Source organism: Gallus gallus, chromosome 6 (assembly GCF_016699485.2).
Source record: "Gallus gallus isolate bGalGal1 chromosome 6, bGalGal1.mat.broiler.GRCg7b, whole genome shotgun sequence".
In the NCBI taxonomy this organism is placed as follows: Eukaryota; Metazoa; Chordata; class Aves; order Galliformes; family Phasianidae; genus Gallus; species Gallus gallus.
In genome coordinates this window covers 843,427-863,052 of record NC_052537.1, presented here as the reverse complement: position 1 = coordinate 863,052, position 19,626 = coordinate 843,427, and the positions used below count along the sequence as shown (strand labels likewise).

The 19,626-nt window shown below is 49.6% G+C and overlaps 1 protein-coding gene and 3 long non-coding RNA genes across 4 annotated transcripts in view; 2 read left to right on the top strand and 2 right to left on the bottom strand.

Moving 5' to 3' along the window:
• Positions 1 to 19,626, top strand: part of LOC121106444 (protein MANBAL-like) — a 176,242-nt gene that overhangs the window by 15,752 nt on the left and 140,864 nt on the right. The gene's annotated exons all lie outside the window — the stretch shown is intronic.
• Positions 1 to 19,626, top strand: part of LOC777017 — a 515,269-nt gene that overhangs the window by 366,115 nt on the left and 129,528 nt on the right. The window lies entirely within an intron of this gene.
• Positions 247 to 1,486, bottom strand: LOC121113305. The gene is made up of 3 exons (XR_005860724.1): positions 1,463 to 1,486; positions 611 to 758; positions 247 to 425 (listed from the first exon to the last, which is right to left on the bottom strand). It is a non-coding gene; the product is annotated as an uncharacterized LOC121113305 (long non-coding RNA).
• On the bottom strand, positions 14,401 to 16,692 carry LOC107049874. Its single transcript, XR_001462213.3, has 2 exons — positions 16,514 to 16,692; positions 14,401 to 15,135 (listed from the first exon to the last, which is right to left on the bottom strand). It is a non-coding gene; the product is annotated as an uncharacterized LOC107049874 (long non-coding RNA).

Here is a 19,626-nt window from a genome sequence, read left to right as displayed (position 1 = left end):
TTTCTGGGTTCTCACTACGACCCTCAAAAGGACTGTAGCTATGGTGAGCTAAGAATCTTGGAATTATTGCTGATACTTGTCCTGGAGAATGCAGGGTGAAGGACAAAGGCTCTGCTGCTGATTCTCCGCTCTCAGCTTCAGGGCTGTCCTCTGACAGAAAGCAGCACTCAGGACTGTTCCCGTGGACTTCTTTTTTGGCTTTGAGTTCACGCTCCAGGTCTTCCAGATGACTTTGAAGACCTTTGGTATCTTGGATGGTAGAATGGAATGGACTGGAACTATTGTTGAGATTCTGGTTTGGTTGGGCAGGAGTCTCTCTTGTTGCCTCTCCCAGCTCCGTTCTGCCCTCATCTCCAGCTGGAACACTCTCTCAGTTGGTATCAGGAAGAGCTCGTTCTGCTGCTCTTTCTTCTCTCTTGCACACTCTGTGAGAATGAGTTTCAGAAAGCACTACTCACTGACAGGAAATAAGGGGAAACTTGAAAGACTTTGCAACGTAAGTCCTGGCAGTGTACTGCCAGCAACTGATTTGGCCGTCCAGGATCCTGGCACCACACATGCCTCCTTGCCAAATGCAGCAATAAAGTGTTTTGGGGAAAAGCCAACTCACAGGTATTTTTTGCACATCCATAACGCAGCACCACAGGCCAACAACAGTGCAGACAGCAGCACAGCTGAGAACAGTACCATCGCTGCGATGCGGCGCTTTCGCACAGATTTGTGAACAGCAGCCTTTGTGCTTTTCCCAGCATTCATCCCTGGAAGAAATGAGACAGTGTCCCACGTTACCTTCACCTGCACTACAGACAATCTCTCGGTGTGCTTTATGGACCCAGGAGATTTTCATCAGTGGGTACCTCTGTCTCTGGTGTCTAAGCACCAGACGACAAAAAGGATTGCTTCCACTTCTCGTTGGGTAGGGTGAGGCTGCACCAGCACTGCCCACGTATTCCTCTGGGCTGAGGGCTGGGGCTCTGCCCTGGGGTCTGGGCTTTGTCTGCGGGGAGCACTGCAGAGCAGAAGCCCTCACACTTTCCCCCAGCGCACGCGTCCTGAGCTCTCCCACAGGACACCCCTCAGGCTGAAGGTCAGCCTCGAGCCAGCACAGGGCACAGCCGGAGCCAGCCCAGGGGAAAAATACTCCTGCACGCTCCTACCACACAGGACCCCGCTCATCCAAAAGGGCAAAGCTCACAACTCTCTGGGAACTGGGAGCAGTGGGAGGTGAGCAGCGTCACAGAGGTCTGCATGCATCTTCTCCGGCACGCTGCTGGAACAACTCACCAAACCCCACTGAGGTCAGCCATTTTCAGAGAGCCACCCCTGGCTTCTTTTACATGTGCTCTGTGCTCATACGCTCAGGTTTGGCTGCTGAGCTGGGGTGCAAGAGCAGGCAGGAAGAGCCTGCAGGCACACACTGACTCTGGTTAGTGACTCTGGATGACCACAGGACAGAAATTACCTGGCATGCCAGTCGTTGGCGCTAGTCTGCGTTCCTCTGTCCCAGACTGGCAGCGTGGGATGGCTGCCTTCCTGCAGCGCGTCCTGTGCAGTTTGTTGGTCAGTCCCTTTAGAAAGAAAGAGGACAGTAGGATTGGATGTGATGTGTTCTCATCAGGAACTGAGCTACTCCTATCCTGAGCTCAGGCAAAGTCTGCTGGTCCCAGTCCCCCAAAGCCACTGCGACCCCCTCCGCTGCCCAAGGGCATTTGGGCCCTCCCAGGAATTGGAGGGTGCCGAAAATCTCTCACGCCTCCCGAGGAATCAGCTCCTATGCAGGGCCCTCACGCACTGTGCTGTGAGCATCACCAACCATCGTGTTCCACCCATCACAGCCAGGCATCTGCAGGCTGAAATTCAAGCTCCAGCAGAAACATCTCCAGAATCAGCATCTCCACCTCGTTTCCAGGATTAGCAAAGACAGCCAGCCCTGCTTGGGATGCTCCTCCTGCCTTGAACTTGCTCAGCAGCAGAGAGGGCTTTGTATGAACAGAAGCACAGCACTCGCCACTTGCAGCCACCAGGGCTGCCAATGTCCTGCACAAAGCAGCTCTGACAAATTACGGTCATGCTGGGGGAGCAGCTGTCTCTGGGTCTTGGCTGGATGCAGAAGTGGCAGCAGACCATCTCTGGTGCTTGACAGTGCCTGCAAGGTGTTACATGGAACACCACCACAGCACGGCTCTGAGAGATCCCTTCCTGCTGTGCAGGCTACAGCTTATCCACACATGCATATCAGACCTCAGCTTCCCAAGTCTCAGTGAACACACTGAAGTATACTCACCACGCGCTGCATTCTCCATTTCCTTCAGCAGGTCATTTAGGAGATGGGATGAGCCCTGGGAGTATTCTACTCTTTTGGATTCATCCTTTCCTTCTTCTGGACCTAGACAGAATGTATGAAGTTAAATATCATGTGCAGGAAGTTTTGAAGGACCAGTGGTGAGTCAGTGGAGTCAGTAAAGACAAACTACTCCTGCTGGGATTCCAGCAGGGCTCCAGTGCAGGAGGAAACCAAGGATCAGGCCAGGCCTTCCCTGGGGGCACTTCTGCAACCAAAGACCCATGAAAAGTTTCAGTCATACTCTACAGCATCACTGAATAGTGGAGCATACGGGAGATCGTGCCATGAAATGGCACTGAAATGGGCAATGAAAGCTCTCTAAGGAATTACAAAGTCATGACATACCCATGTGATCTGCTGGAGATTCAGTCCCAGAACCTAGAGGGGAACCTGGATCACCTCCTCCAGGCACATCTGCAAAGAAATGCAGGACAGAGCAACTCCCATTAAACATCCTTCCAGTCAGAATGACACAAGATGCAGTTAAAGCTGGGGGATTCCTTCACGACACTGTTCTCTCCCTTCCACACAGGAGCACCTTGGAAACAGTTCCTGGGTGCCTGCCGGGGCACCACCATCATACAGAACTAACCCCGTGTGGAACTGCCCAGAGCTGGAGCTCACCCCAGCTCTAAACTCAACTGCATTAAACCTAGGCTTTGGTGAGCCACTGCCTGGAGGCACAGCTGTAATCAAGGACAGAGGAGAAACATTCCTATTGCATGTGCCCATCTCTCTCTTCCTTAGTGACCTGCGGTGATGGAAGGGGCTCACTCAGGTAATGCTGTGGGGGGGAAAGTTCCAAAGTTGCAGAGAGGCCAGGTGACCTGCTGGCTGGTATTCCACAGCTTTCCAAATACTTTCTCCAGGCCATGGGAAACAATTCTCAGAGAGCTCACGGAAGAACACTCGGCCCCTAGAAATTTTCTTACTGGGAGACCTCGGAGATACAGAGACAAAGCCAACGCAACGCTGACAGCACGGAGCACCCAAGAAACAATGACCATCCATGCTTCTCGGGGAGAAGAACCTGCTGGCTGGTGAAAAGCGGAACCCTTGCTGAACTATCCCAGGCAAATATATGAACAAAGGAAGACTGGTGACTTACCTCCAGCATCCCCCTCAGGCTCATAGACAGGATTCCATTCTGCTGATTCACCAGCAGGGCCTGTAGACACAAGCGTGATCAGATACAGGTGAGGAGAGCTTCCACTACATGTGTAACAAAATACTTATGACTTATCTGTGCAAGCCCTTCAAGGCGTAAGCACATTAGGAAGACCTTGACAGGATCTTCAGTAAAATTTCACCCATGTAAATTATGAGAGCATGAACGTTTCTGCCTTAAAGGAGACAGACACTCACAACTTACCTCTGGGTTGTCCCACGGGCACACGCACAGAATCCGGATCCAAAGGATCACCTGGAAAGGGAGCTCTGAGCTCATCATCTAGAATCAAGAACAGATGAGAGAAGTTCCCACTGCACGGAGTGATCTCTTTCTCTCTCAGTAACTGCATGTGGGTCGTGGAACGGGATGGGAGAAGGACTCAGGTCATGATTTTGAAAGTTGCAGGGTGTCCAGGATGACCTGTAGGCTGGCACCTGGCAGCGTACACAATACTCTCTCCAGGGCCATGTGCCACATCCCTCACAGACCGCATGGAAGAAGATACAGCCTCTCGGGGCTTTCTTACTGGGAGGCCTCTGACGTACAGGAAGGTCACACTGAAGCACCGGAGGAAAGCATGTCTGTCTCTTCCTCTGGGCTGTGGGCTGTGGCTCTGTTGGAAACTGGGATTCATCTATGCGGAATACCATGAGCCTGGAGCACAAATGCTCGCTCTTTTTCCAGCACGCATCTTCTGAGCTCTCCCCAGGATATCTCCCAGGATGTGCTCCAGGCAGCAAGCAGCAGAGCCATGGCCCGGCATGGCTGGAGCCAGCCCTGAGGAGCAGCTCTGCCACGGGCTCTTACCCGGCTCCTGTGGTGCTGCCCATCACCCTCTGCCCAACACCACCCCCATGGAAGGCAGGCCCCAGGGAAGTGTGGCACAGGGCCGTGGGGACACAGCCTGACTTCTTGCCCTCAGTGCTGCTCAGTTTGGGTCCCATCTCTGCCCACCCACCTGCTCCTGGTGCTCGCCATGGAGCAGCACAGGTCTCCTGGAAATACATGGCCATCAGTAGGAGGAAGAGGACAAGGCGGGCAGGGGCCATGGCCCCCCACACTTGCACCATGCTTCCACCACCACCGCTGCAGCCACAGTGAGTGTTTCACAGAGCGAAGCCTGCAGCACAGGACAGCGTCGCAGCTTGTGAGCTCACAGCACAGCATAGCACAGCCATAGGATGGGGCATTGTGACCTCACAACTCTGTGATTCTGGGTGGCAGCTCCCCACGGCCTGAAGCTCTTGTGATTACACTGCACCAGGGCTGCGTGAGGCCGGTGCTTACGTCATAGAAATGCAGAATCATAGAATGGCTTGGGTTGGAAGGGACGGTAAAGAACTTATAACCCCAAGCCCACTACCGTGGGCAGGAATGCCACCCACTGGGTCATACTGCCCAGAGCCCCATCCACCCTGGCCTTGAAGACCTCCAGGGACAGAGCATCCACAGCTTCTCTTGGCAAACTTCTACAGTGCTTCAGCAACTCTAAGAGATAATTATTTCCATCTACGTGCATCCGTAACACCTCAGGCCATTGAGGAAGAGATGCAATATGGAAATGGGGTCTGGGTCAAGGATGCTATTGCACGTTATCCACGCATGTGAAACGTGCTGCAATTAAGCAAGCCAAGCGGATAAAACCTCTCTAGTATGGAGAAATACAAACACGGGGAAGCTGACCTTCCCACAAACCTGCCAAGTCAAATGTCATGTGCTTACACTTTTGTTGATACATCTGCAGCTTCATCTCTTTTCATTCAGTTTTCGAGTACCTTGCCTACGGACATCTCCTTTCCTGCACCAAGTGTCTCTCCCATATGTAGTGTGCTTCCAAGCCTGAATTTAGTAACACAAATTGAAGACTTGCTCAAAGTCCCAATGAACTCACCCACTGCTGGCAACTGGATGCTTGGTGGTGAGAGGACCATCACCTATAGGCTTCCACCCTGGTCTCCAGAAACTGTTGCAGGAGTTGCACTCCTTCCACCTTGCTCTGAAGGAATCATGCTGCTGCCCCCTCCAACATTCTCCCGTTCAAGCCTTGACTTCTCCTTTTGGTACATCAGTCTGACTGTCCTTCAGCCTCATTTGTTTGCAGTTCTTGTGATTTGCAGCTCAAGGTGAGTGTCCCCTAGGAGGAACCTTGTTACTTTCAATTCCATAGTTGGTATGAGTTGCCATAACCCCATTCTTACATAGTTCCAACTCAAGCTGTTGAGTGTAACCAATCTAATTTAACCAATCTAATTTTCTCTCCCTCTTTCATTCGTCCATTCATCCAGTTCTAGGTGGTGCTTCTTGGGTGGCATCTTCCCAGAACGGGCAGTGCTTCTCCAGCTGCTGCTATGCAGACATTATCCCATCATTCTTCATGTCTCTTTTGACTTCTCCAGTTGAATCCTGTTCTTCACTGTTAACAGTGAGCTTTTGCAATGAGGGGAAAGCTACATTCCTATACAGCCTAAAGTCACATTCACTTTAGTTACTAGAGCTAAGTCTCTTTCTGTCCCAGGTGCAGAATCTGGCAGTTGCTCTTGTTAAATTTCCTAAGTTTGGTGACTGCCCTCTGATTTGACAAGATATCTCTGTAAGGCCTCTACTCTTGAGGCTGCGTGAGCCTCACAGGTTGTGATCATTACTGCTGCACGTGCCGTTCCCAGCAGCCTGAGGGAAGCCCTGATGATGGGTCATCTGCAGAAGGAAAATCCTGGAGATAGTTGCCAGCTCACGTCAACTCCCAGAAGAGCGAGCACCCTCTCAGTGAATAACTTTCTTCTAATATCCAACCTGAATTCCCCCTGACACAGCTTTATGCAGTTTCCTCAGGTTCTATTGCTGGTCGCTAGATGAAAGCTGATCCCTGCTTTCCTCCCTGTTTACTTTTGTGAGGAAGCTGTAGACCACAATGACATTAGCTCTGTGGTCATAGCATCTATCCTATGCTCTGTGCTGAACAAATCAAATGACCTTATACGTATTAGGCAGTGCTATGCCTGATGCCCAACAGGATACAATTGGCCTTTCTGATTACCAGGGCTTACTGTTGACTCACATTCAACTTATCACCAACCAGATCCCTCAGATCCCTTTCCACAGAGCTCTTCTCCGTCCACGTGTCCCCCAGTCTGTGCATATATCCGTGGTTCTCCTGCCTTAGGTGCAGTCACTTGCTCTTGCCGTATTTCATACAGTTGGTGATTGCTCAGCCCTCTACTTCTCGGACTCTTGACTTCAGCCTGTTTGCACAGACAGTGTCCCATATCTCGCTTTATGCTATCATGTAAGAGGACATACCTGAGGAGGGCACAAAGGAGATGACTGCGTGGGAGCACAAAGGTGGGCTGCAGCAGCCTTGAGCAAAAAGTTCCATTCCACGCCCATGTTGGTTGTGAGCAGTTGTTGTTGTTGTGAGCTGTGTTACAGCTTGTTTGCTCCCATGGAACCCCTCCGTCTCTTCGGCATCCTTTCGACTAAGAATTCTGCATCACTGCTAAGGCAGCCAGGGCTTTAGTAAGAAGGACTTGCATAAAGATGATTATTTTTGCCCCCAGTAAATGGCATGAGCCTAAAACCCAGGAAGGGCTGTGGCTATCCTTAAATATGAATGATGCAGCATTCATACGCAGCATGAATACGCAGCAGCCCGGCGTAAGCGAGCACCTTTCAAGGGTGTTGTGAAGGTGACTGAGGCCTTAGCGGGCTGAAACTGTGCTCCTTCAAATGAGCCCCTGGCAGTCACAGCAGCAGTCGCCTGCTCTTGATCCTCGCTGCTCCTGTTGCATCACTTCCCACCATTCCACCTGGACTGGGGAAAACAGCTCTGCTGGGACATCACCAGTAGAGCTGAAGGCACAGGCTGTGACAGAAGACACACCGTCTTCCCACCATCGTGCACTGCCTGCCTTTGGTAGGCCGCTCCCATTCCTTGCTGAGAAGACATCCCCTGGTGTGGATGCAGCTCAGTCCAAATTACACTCTTTCTCCCAGTACAGCCTAGCTACGTTAAGGACACTGTTTCAAGACTAGTTGATGCAGTTTAAGCTCCAGGCCTGAAGTGTGTTGGCAGCCCCACAGGGAGACATCCGGTGGGAAAGCTGCTTAGGCCAGTGTGGAATTATCTGTGGGATTTCCTCAGGCCTCCTTCCCCAGAGCCGCATGCCAGAGACTGCTACACCATTGCTTCCAGCGGCCTTAAACACATTGGCAGAAGTAAATCTCATCTGATGGATTTCACGGATGTTTACCTCAATCAGAGCCCGTACCATTATGAAGAAGAGATGAGTGGCCTACATTTCTTCTTCTTAATTAACATCTGTTTCCATGCAACTTTATCTTACTTAGCTGCTCTGTAGCCTGGCTGTACTCCAGCTTCAGGGAAAGGAAACAGAGCTGTGACTGCTCAGCTCAGGCGGACTTCTAAATGACACATTGATTTGTTCAGGGAAGGAGCACAGAAAGTGATGGGTGATGTCGGAGCAGGGGAAAATGAGCTACCTGGTGCTGGGCAGCAACACGAGTGGGGAGGTGGAGGTGGTAGCTGGTGAGGAAAAGTGCTAGCTGCAGGAACAAAGGTGGGAGGGCACTCAAGACCCTGACATCTGAAACACAGCTTATAAATCCCTTTTCAGTGAGAGCTTCATTTGCAGCTTTGTCTTGATGTCATGATACCTTCTCTAGTCAATAGTGTATATCCGTAGTGCAAAATCATACGTTTCAAGAAACATAATTCTTTTTTGACCTGGTGGTAAATTACATTACTTGCCATAAGCCGTATCAATTTAGGATCTGCACAGTATTGCATCAAACATGCATGACCCTTAAGATTTCAATCAGTTCAATTATTTCAATCTGTTTCTACTCCACATAGGCACAAGAGCAAATGAGCATAGAAGGAAAAGATGTAAGTCTTAACAGCTGAAACATAGCTGTAACCTCTGGAGTCTTTCTTTCTGCACCTTGTTTGCTCTCCTGCAGAACTCTGAACTGAGCCAGCTCACCAAGCAGATGAAAGTGGGGCTGAGAGTTGACCTTTTCTTGAGGGAGGTGAATAAAAGGGATCGGTTACGCCTCGTTGCGTAGAAGTATGCTGCAATGGTTATGCCTCGATGCCATTTCTAGAAGTATCCAGAAGAGGTCAGCGTTCGCTGGCTTCTAGGTTACCCCCTGAGACTTTTCCATAGGTATGTTTTGCTTAGAAAAAGCCGAGCTGTCTGGAAGGATTGATCGGGAAGGGTGCGGCAGTATTCATGAGCTTCTTCCTGGGGATTTGAATGCATTTTGTTTGCAGTAGAGGGAACGGAGACAATATGCACAGAAACAACTCCACTGAGCACACCATCAGGGCTGAAATATTTTTCAACCAACAACTCAGGATTTTAGGAGCCGAATGTTGGTTTTAGGCTTGACAGTATTATTCCGGCTGAGATTTGTTTTTGCTCCGTAGTGCAAATCTATGGCCACACTGGAGTTGCTCCAGCAGAACAAGTGCTAGACCACATCTCTGCTGACAATCAGTCATTCCTTTTGTAACGTAAGCCTTTCACACATACTTCTCTCTTATTGCTATGAGTGTCATCAGCGTCTGCAGCTGAGGATCGTCTTCTGCTGTGCTTTTTGCCTCCCAGTATGGTCATTGAGTGTTTGTGTGCCCATGGGAAGAACATCAGGGCCCCACAGTCACATGTAGGTCTGACTGTGGAGCATTATACCTCAGCACTCTCAGGTTGAATATTACGAAAAAAATTATTCTCCTAGATGAGTTTGGAGGTCTTTTTGAACGTTGGTGATTCTATGTGATTCCTTCTACAGCCCCCCTGCAGGTAGTGGGAGAGAGCGATGAGGTCCCCCCTGAGCCTCCGCTTCTCCAGACTGAACAATCCCAGCTCCCTCAGCCACTCCCCATAACACCTGCGCTCCAGACCCTGTACCAGCTTTCCTGCTTGTAGTGAGGGGCCCAACACTGAACACAGTACTCGAGGTGCAGCCTCACCAGCGCTGAGTACAGAGAGATGATCACTTCCCTGCTCCTGCTGGCAACAGTTTCTGACACAAGCCAGCAGGTCATCAGCCTTCCTGGCCACCTGGGCACACTGCTGGCTCTTGCTCATCTGAGCATCGACCAACACCCCCAAGTTCCCTCATAAGAAGGTTTGTGTTGGAAGGGATGACAGAAACAGAGGATGGCTTGTGTTATAAGGGACCTTTAAGATCGTAGAACCACAGAATGGCTTGTGTTGGAAGAGTGGAAGATTAAAGAACCAAAGGATAGCTTGTACTGCAAGGATCCATGAAGACCACAGAACCGTAGGAGGGTTTGTATTGCTAGGATCCTTGAAGATCATAGAACCCTAGGACGGCTTGAGCTTGAAGAGTCCTAAACGATCCTAAAGCCGCAGGAGGGTTTGTGTTGGAAGTTGTTCTTGAAGACGAAGATGATAGAACCCTAGGATGTCTTGAGTTTGAAGGGTCCTAGAGCCACAGGATGGCTTGTGTTGGAAGGGTCTTTGAAGATCACAAAACATGGAGTGGCTTGCGTTGGATGTGTCCTTGAAGACCACAGAACCATGGAATGGCTCGAGTTAGAAGGGTCCTTGAAGATCACGGTACAATGGACTGGCTTGTGTTGGGAGTGTCCTTTAAGATCACGGACTCACAGGGTGGCATGTGTTTGTACAGGCCTTGAAGACCGCAGAAAAAGTGCTGAGGGTTACTATGTACTTCTCAGGTGTGGAGAGTTACCCTTTTGGGTTACGGCTAAGGATTACCCTTTTGAGTTAGGGTTAAGGGATAAAGGTTCCCCATTTGAGTTTAGGGTTAAAGGTTAACATTTTGGGTTAGGGATACGGGTTAAGGCTTACCCTTTTGGGTTAGGTTTAAGAGTTTCCTGATTGTGTAAGCGTGAAGGCTTTCCCTTTTTGCTTATGATTAAGCATTAAGGTTTATTACTCTGTAGGGTTAGGGGTTATCATTTGGGGTTAGGTTTAAGGGTTAAGGGTTTGCTATTTGTGTTAGGGTTAAGAAATACCAATATGTTTTAGCATTAAGGGTTACCCATTTGGGTTAGCATTAATGGTCAAGCGTTGCCATTTGGGGTTATTGTTAAGGTTAACCATTTGGGGTTATGTTTAGGAATTACCATTTACTGCCAGGGTTACGTTTTGAGGGTTACTGTCCCAGGTTAGGACAGAAAGGTTTCCCATTTGGGTTAGTGTTAAGGGTTACAATTTTGGTTTGGGTTGAGGATTATCTGTGTGAGTAAGCATTGAACATTCCTCTTTTGGGGCTAGCATTAATGGTTACCCATTTGTGTTTGGGTTACCATTACGGGTTATGGTTAAGGGTTAGCAATTTGGGTTAGTGTTAATGTTTACCATTTAGAGTTAGGGTTAACGATTAAGAGTTGCTGTTTGGTGTTAGAGTTAAGGGTTCCATTTCTGGGTTAGTGTTCAGGTTAAGTATTACCATGTTGTGTGTTAGTGTTAAGGGTTATTCTTTCAAGGGTTATTCTTTCAATCAAACTGTTAAGTGTTACTCATTTGTGTTATGGTTAAGGAATACCTATTCTGGTGAGGGTTAATGATTAAGGGTTACTATACCGGAACAGTTAAGTCAAAGCCTGAACCAGTGATTGAGCACCTAGTGAAGGGGCATAGGCGGCCCTGGGAGCACAGGTGGAAGCACTTCACATGTGCAAACTGCTGTAGCATGGCTCCGTCCCTCTCAAGCCTCATTTAAGCAGGTCTTCTGCTTGGAGATCCTCTTTTGTGGTATTCTGTGGACTCTGACCCTTAGCAATTCTTCATTTATGGGTTGTGACATTTCCCTTTCCTGGAGAGTTTAAGACTGGTTTGAAGCAGCTGTATCGAGCCAGGCTGTGGCTTTTGGGCAGGGTGAACTGACTGATGTTTGTAAATATCTGAAGGGAGGTGACAGGTAATGGATGAGGCCTGGCTCTTCTTGGTGTTGTGCAGTGCTAAGACAAAGAGCAATGTTGTAAAACTCCAACATATTGTGTTCCATACAAACATGCTGATGAACTTCCTTACTGTGAGGGTGACAGAGGTCTGGAACAGGTTGCCTGGAGAGGTTGTGGAGTCTTCTATGGAGATACTCTTGACTCATCTGGATGTCTACCTGTGAGGCTTACTGTAGGGTGCCTCCTTTAGCGTGAGGTTTCGACTCAGTGATTTCTTGAGGTCCTTTCCAACCCCAACAGTTCTGTGATTCTGTGTGACAGAAACTCCTGGTAAGACAGAGGATGAAGATGGGGAGGAGGAGGGAGAGATATAAATCATCTGAGCTCTGATGTTGGCTGAGCTGCACGATACGCAAAAGGATTATGGCCATCGGCCAAATGTGCACATTGCCACTGGGCTGTTGCCGTGCTGGGGTGGTGAGGTGAGTAGCCTGGACTTAGTGGGCAGTGAAGCCAAGCAGCTGAGATGTCTTTCTAGGGAAAGTGATATTCCCAGAGGAACTGGGAAAGGGACGCAGTCTTTTTCCCAGTGGTGGGGACCCTTGTCAGCTGCGAGGGAAAGATCCTTTCAAGGGAGACTTGGTATCTAACCCAGGCAAATGAGCCACCATGGAGAGAGGTATCCAGTATGTGAGTGAACTAGCTGTTCTAGTGATGATGTATGTTATTAAATTACACAGTAATACACTATCCCAAGATCCAGATGAAATCATATGTATGAGATCTATGTGGAGAGTTTTACAGAATGTATATATTATTATATATTATGTATATACAGAATCACCATCATATGCCAGCACCCTGGCAGGAGTGAACTGGAAAGAGAACCCAAGGCCAAAGGTGAATGAAGTAGCCAACCTGTTTTGGCAATAGGAAGATAGGCTTTCTTCATCCCTCTGGGCCTATGTCTCAGCTGTGGAGAAGTTGCCCCAGGAGTTCTAGCAATTCCAAGACTATATGCCCTGCTTCCCGTCTGTACAACCAGTGTCTCATCCATTAGAACTAAGCATTCGCTGCTTGGGAGAGAGGATATAGCAGTTACACACAACATGACATCCTGTGGTTTTACCTGTGTGACTGTGGAGAGGATATGAGAAAGTGGGATGGAAAACCCACCTCAGTCCTACATGCACGGGCAGGTGAGTTGCAGGAGAAAACAATAGGAAAAGGGGATTCTTCCAGAAAAAAAATGACAGCTCCAGTTTCTAATGGGCAGCTCTCCGGACAGACTGGATGGTCGGATCTGATTTCTGGGGTTAAGTGTACTGGTTCACGTTCATGAGAAGTGAGCGATGAATACAATAGGCAGAACTAGAGGGGCCCTGCCTCCAGCCCGGTGGAGGAAAGGGATCGTCAGTTATTGGACTGTGTGGATTTGCAGGCCTGGCAGATCGGAACCAAAAAGAGCAGCTCCAAATTGGGAAGATATGGATTTGATGGGTAGACTGTTGGATGGACTGGCTGCAAGATCGCATGCACAGAGTGGTGGTCAAGGGCTCCATGTCCGGGTGGAGACCAGTGGTGTCCCTCAGGTGGTCAGTACTGGAACCAGTGCTCTTTAACATCTTCATCAATGACATCAACACTGGGATTGAGTGCCCCCTCAGATTTGCAGGTGACCCCAAGCTGCATGGTGCAGCCCGCACGTCCAAAGGATGGGATGCGAACAGAGAGACATGCTGAGCAGTGGGCCCAGAGGAAGCTCATGAGGTTGAATGAATCCGGGTGCAAGGCCTGCACCTGGGTCATGGCAGCCCCCTGCTTTCAGTACAAGCTGGGGGATGTAAGGATGGAGCACAGCCCTGCCAAAAAGGACCTGAGGGTACTGATGGATGGCAACTGGGCATGAGCCAGCAGAGTGCCCTCAGCCCAGAAAGCCTGCCATACCCTGGGCAGCATCCGAAGCAGCGCGGCCAGCAGGGTGAGGGAGGGGATCTGCCCCTCTGCACTGTGAGCACTGCATCCAGATGTGGAGTCCTCAGTACAGGAGAGACATAGACCTGTTGGGGCGTGACCAGAAGAGGGCCACAAAAATGGTCCCAGGGATGGAATACCACCTTCCAAGGACGGCTGAGAGCTGAGGCTGTGCAGCCTGGAGAAGAGAAGGCTCCAGGAAGACCTGAGAGTGGCCTTCAGTATCTCAAGGGGGGCTGTAACAAAGGAGGGAACGGACTCTTTAGATTCTTCATAAGGAAGAAGTTTTCTATGATAAGCACCATTCTGTGATTCTGTAGTAAGGGTGGTGAGGCCCTGGAACAGGGACACTGAGAGATCCTGGAGCCCTGAGGACTGGGCATCAGGGCCTGGGGATGGATGGGATGGAGGGCACCATTCCTGGCCTGTTCCAGGGGCATCTAGGCATTGCCACCTCCCAGACCTTCCCTTGTGCTTTGTGGGGCTGTGCAGAGGAGGAGGAGGAGGTCACAGGGCACCCTAGGGATGGCTCAGGGTCACCGTGCGGATTGGACAGGGGCTGTAGCTGCTGTCCCCAGGGGACCCAGATCCTGCCCTGGGCTGATACCAGTCCTTCTTCCTGAAATCCTGGGGCACAAACCCTGCCTCTTTGGTAGACAGCATGGTTTGCTCATTGTAGTGTAAAGATTTGCTTTGGATTTAATCAAGCACAGAATTCAGAGAGGAGCGTGACTGCATCTGACTTCCCTGAGAGATGGTACTGCAGCTGAAGAGATGCAGAGGCAGCCAGTAACGTGCAGACCAAGCAGTACTGCCTGACGTTGGTCAGGATGAACTTCTCCTGCTGCAGTGTGATGATGACAGGTCTGGAGATGATCTGCAAGTCCAGCTCATAGATGAGAGCCAGGCATGGGCACTGCAGGAGCAGAGAGGTGCCAGGGAACAGCCAAGGCATCAAAGAGCATCACAAAGCATTGAAAAGCGTCACAAAGCTGCAGCCAGGAAGCTGGGGATTTTAATGAGCAGCAACCAGGATGCTATTTGCTACCATACAAAACAGTAGCAGATCTCTCCCTGCAGACACCCCAAAGCCATACAACGTGGGAACAAAGCCAGAGCTCTGCAGCACACAGCCAAAAGCCATACCATTGCAAGCTGAAGTGCCTTGCAGTTTTTTATATTGAACCCAGTCCCTGTGAATGAAGACCCAGAACGGAGTCAAGGTGTTGATTGAACATGAGTATGCCTTTACTCATTAAAAGACAGAAGGGCAAGAGAGATCCAGAGTAAAAGAGGGACTCCTCTGGGAATTGAGAGACTAGTTCAGAGCTTGTGCTGCTGCCTGGTGCCTGGGACTGGCTGCCTGGCTCTAAGTCCGCCTCCAAGAAGCTCGGCTTCTCCTCAGCGATGCCGACCTGCTCCTCAAGGAGGTGCTGCTGTTCAGGCACTTGGGCTCTGCTTGGGGTGGGCTGCACTGGAAAGGCATTGGGTCACAATCCAGGCTAGCGACTGTGATGTCTGGCGGGCTCAGGTCAACATCATCAGCGGAGCCAGGAGAAATGAGGGCAGGAACGTGGATGAGCTCCTTATCCCCATTGTTGTTGTCATGTGGAAGGCTGTCATCAGAACTGCAGCGATTCATGCTTCCTAAGAGCTCTCCATCGAAGGAAGCACACAGTGCATCGCTGCTGGTCCCGGGTCTTCTGGATCAAAACTGCTTAGATTCACCTAGGAATGAACAGATGGACAGGGGTGAGTGTCAAACTTTCACTGTCCAAACTCTTTTTAAAGCAGTGATCAGGTTCAATTTAGCCTGAAACTAAGCTGTTTGCAAAAGCAAAACTAGTCCAAGCGTTCTGTGGCTCCAAGTCTTTATCAGAAATCATTTTCCTTCCCAGTGCTGCCTTTGTCACCTTGGAAGAGAAAGGCGGGGGGAAGGGGGGGGGAAAAGGGGGGAATGGCAAGGAATGCGAGGCAGGTAATGTCGGCTATACAGAATCCTTAGAAGGAAAACTAAGATCTGAAGAGTGTTGCCCTGGTACCACTGCCTAACAGGGATGGGTAAACTGCTTCATTAACAAGTCCAGCTACTACTGCAGGGGTGTCAGGCATCTGTCCTGCTGCTCATCTGCAGTCAGTAACGCCTTGTTTTAAACCCACATTTTGCCTTACCATCGACAGTGTGCAGGGGGGTAAGCTTTGCTTTTAGCTCAGCCAAGAGTCCCGCTGTCTCCTTGTCCCCCCTAGGGAAACCAAACCAGACAGTGACGAGCTCAATTATGAAAGTGGTTGACATTTGGTTACGGATTGGCAGCAGGAAGAAGCAAATAGGCTTCTAGCAACAGTACTGCTCTCCGGAAAGTAATTGTTGTGCTTTTATTTATTTTTTTTCCTATTTTGTTTGTACTCCAAAGCCCTTGAAGAAAACCTGTATCCTGTCACAGTGTTAATATGCTTTACTGTCTAAGACAGATGTAAAGTGTTTGCATGGTAGGTTGCCTGGATGGCCAACACAATCTAACCCGTGATTACAAGAAGCAATCGCAAAAGAGTATCCTTTTTGATACTTGTTCTGCAGACTGGTGAAGAGTAACCTACAAAACGCTGACTGCTGCAGAGGACCGGTTGGAAGACGGCTGCTCCACACGCCCATCGTGCCACAGCAGCTCCTTGCTGGATGTGCCTGTGATAACTGGTTAGCTCCTGACAGCAATCCCCTCACAGTGGGGAAGAAAGCAGCGCTTGCACAGCTGGTTTTATGAGCACTAAACAAGCACAACTAAAATGCTCAAGGGAGACAATCTTAAAGCACAGTCATGGAATATCATTTCAAAATGTGCATCAGGGAGAAGATGGGATAAAACTCCGTGCTAGCCCATACTTCAGGATTTGTGGTATATTTTTCTGCAAAACCGTATAGTTGTTTTTAAGTTTGGAAGAGACAGTAAAATGTATATGGAAAAGGCTGAGTAGTCAGTCTTTGTAGCTACAGAAAGATGCTAGATGCCTTCTTTCTGTGGGAACGTTTCTGGAAAATTGCCTTTACGTGGTTTAAATGTCTGTCTTCTGACTCAAAAGCAAAATGGAGGCAAGAATGTATTCTTACCTCCATAATGAGAGTGTTAGAAATATTCTGAGACTTCTTGTAGGGGCTCCCTGGGATTGCGTTGCAGTTTGCCTTTAGCCACAGAGGATGGATTTCCCAGGCTGAAGCAGGAACACCAACTGCCAACTGGTGATTTCTTCATCTCATTATGCGGTCTTTTTCTGGAGTGAGAGAGAAAATGGAGTGAACGATGTGAGTCGTGGCACAGGGTGAGGGAAGAGCTGCATTAGGCTCTTGCCAACAGTTGCTTGTTCCTAGCACTGCCTGGCTTCTGCTGACACAGACCTTAGAAACTCGGTCTGTTTCCAACAGTTGAGGATGTTTCCATTCTTACAGCTCAGCGCTGAAGTCTTGCCAGCTAAACTATGCAAAGCAAGATGCGGGCAGATGAGCAAAGGCTCCACAGCTGTACAGTACAGCATTTAAGGGATGGCTTTTATTTAGCTGGCAGGTGTAACTGCTTTCTGAGGAACTGTGCAGCCATAAAAAGCATTAACACCTCATTGGCCTCATCTCACTGCCATGTTTAATTTCTAGTGCCAACAGGTCTGTCCAACAGCTCTGCTTAGAGGAGAACCAGAATTTGTTTCAGGCGCATGGTCCTGAAATCTGGAAAACCCCGATGTTTCCAGGTGCAGGTAGTACAGACTGGATCAATGGGCCAGGGTTAACTGTATGAGTTTCCATAGGGCCAAGAGTTGGGTCCACCCCAGACAACCCTACAGGTTTGGGGAGGAGTGGCTGGAAAGCTGCCTGACGGAAAGGGACCTCGGTGTCCGGATGGACAGTCAGCTGAATATGAGCCAGCGGTGTGCCCAGGTGGCCAAGGCGGCCAATGGCATCCTGGCTTGGATCAGGAAGTGGTGTGGTGAGCAGGACGAGGGAAGTCATCCTGCCCCTGTACTCGGCATTGGTGAGGCTTCACCACAAGTACTCTGTTCTTTTTGGGCACTCCAGTTCAGAAAGGACACGGAGGTGCTGAAGCAGGTTTAAAGAAGGGCAACAAGGCTTGTGAAAGGCTTGGAGAATATGCCCTACGAGGAGCAACTGAAGGAACTGGGGCTGTTTAGTCTGGGGAAAAGGAAGCTGAGGGGAGACCTTGTTGCTCTCTTCCAATACCTGCAAGGTGCTTACAGCGAGAGCGGGGCTGGTCTCTTCTCACTGGTGACAGGTGACAGGACAAGGGAAATGGCCTTAAGTTGCACCAGGGGTAAGTTTAGGTTGGACATCAGGAAAAACTTCTTTACAGAGAGGCTTGTTAAGCACCCCAGGGAGGTGGTTGAGTCACCATCCCTGAATGTGTTTAACAACTGTCTGGATGTGGTGCTCAGGGACATGAGTTAGTGGTGGGTTGTTAGAGTTAGGCTAGTATGGTTAGGTTGTGGTTGGACTTGATGATCTTTAAGGTCTTTTCCAGCCTGAGCAATTCTATGATTCCATGAAATTTAACACCACAGTTCTTGTGGGAGCTGTGATGGGACTTGCAGTGTCTCTGGCTTCCCCTGAATTACTTTCTCCAGGCTGATTCATAGGACCTGGCATTTCTTTAAAGCCAAGTGCACATCTCTGTCCAGTTTCCACACCAGCCCCTTCAGTGACATCTCTGCCAGCTTTCTCCTCTAAGGAAGAACCGTGCAGTAGCCTAGCTGGGCTTAGGGGATGGGATGGGACTAGAGCACAGCCTGAACCAGGACACGAACAAGCTCAACTAGCCAATGGCACTTGTTCTGTAGTCCCCCATGTCCTCCAGAGCTGTGCTGAATTCACTGAGCAGCATGGTGAACTTAGTGAGGGTGCGCTCAATCCCCTCATCAAGACCGTTAATAAAGATGTTGAATAGAAGCGGCCCCAGTACCGAGCCCTGGGGGACACCGCTCGTGACTGATCTCCATTTGGATTTAACTCCATTGAGCACAACTCTGTGGGCCTGGCCATCCAGCCAGTGTTTGACCCAGCGGAACATACGCCCATCCAAACCATGGGCAACCAGCTTCTCCATGAGGATGCTGGAGGAGACAGCGTCAAAGGCTTTACTGAGTCCAGGTAGACCACACTGACAGTCTTATGTTCATCCATTAAGTGGGTCACCTTGTCATAGCACAAAATCAGGTTTGTCTAGCAGGATCTACCGTTCATGAGCCCACACTGGCTGGGTCTGATCCTGTGGGAATACAAGAAAGACTATTCAGAGCAGCAGCTGTGGAGCAAGATAAACAGCATGAGAAAGCAATGCTGAGAACCAAGGACATCTCCAGAAAGAAGAGAAAAGCCAGTCAGGTAAGCTGTGCAGTGGCCGTGTGATAGTTACCCTGACTGAAGGAAGAGTGTATGGCCAGGAATGACTGATGACTCTGACTGGATAAGCACCTGCGTGCAGTTAAGGAGTGTTTGTGGAATGTTTTGTTGACGTATAAAGGCAGGTGGGAAAGTTAAAAGAGAAAACTTGTGAATGTATATAAGGCATGCTAGAAACTGTAATAAATGATTTGGGTCATTCACATCTGAGTCTGTAGCTACCAGGATCATCTTTCCGGCCCTTTTGGTAGATGCGCGTCACATCTGCCAGCCTCCAGTCTGCCGGGACATCCCCGGTTAGCCAGGACTGCCGTAGAATGATGGAGAGAGGCTTGGCAGCCACATCCGCCAACTCCCTCAGCACTCCAGGGTGCGATCCATCTGGCCCCATGGACTTGTGAGCGTCCAGCTTTCAGAGCAGGTCCAAAATCATTTTCTTCATGGATTACTCAGGGCCTGTTCTGTTCCCCATCCCTATCTATCAGCACAAGGGGCTGTGTGCCTAGGAAACAACTAGCCTTACTATTAAAGACTGAGGCAAAGAAGGCACTGAGTACCTCAGCCTTATCCTGATCCTTGGTCACTGTCTTCCCCTTGGCATCCAACAGGGGATGAGGATTCTCCTTTCTTGCTTTTCTTCTGCTTTTCTTTTCCTGTTTTTCTTTTCCTGTCTTTCTTATCTTTTTTACTTTCTTTTCTTTCTTTCCCTTCTTTCTTTCAGCCTAGATCTCACTGTGTTGTCCAGATGCCTGTGTTGCTTTTCCCATATCCCCGTGTTCTGCCCAGATCCCACTGTTTCACTGCATCTCACTGCAGAT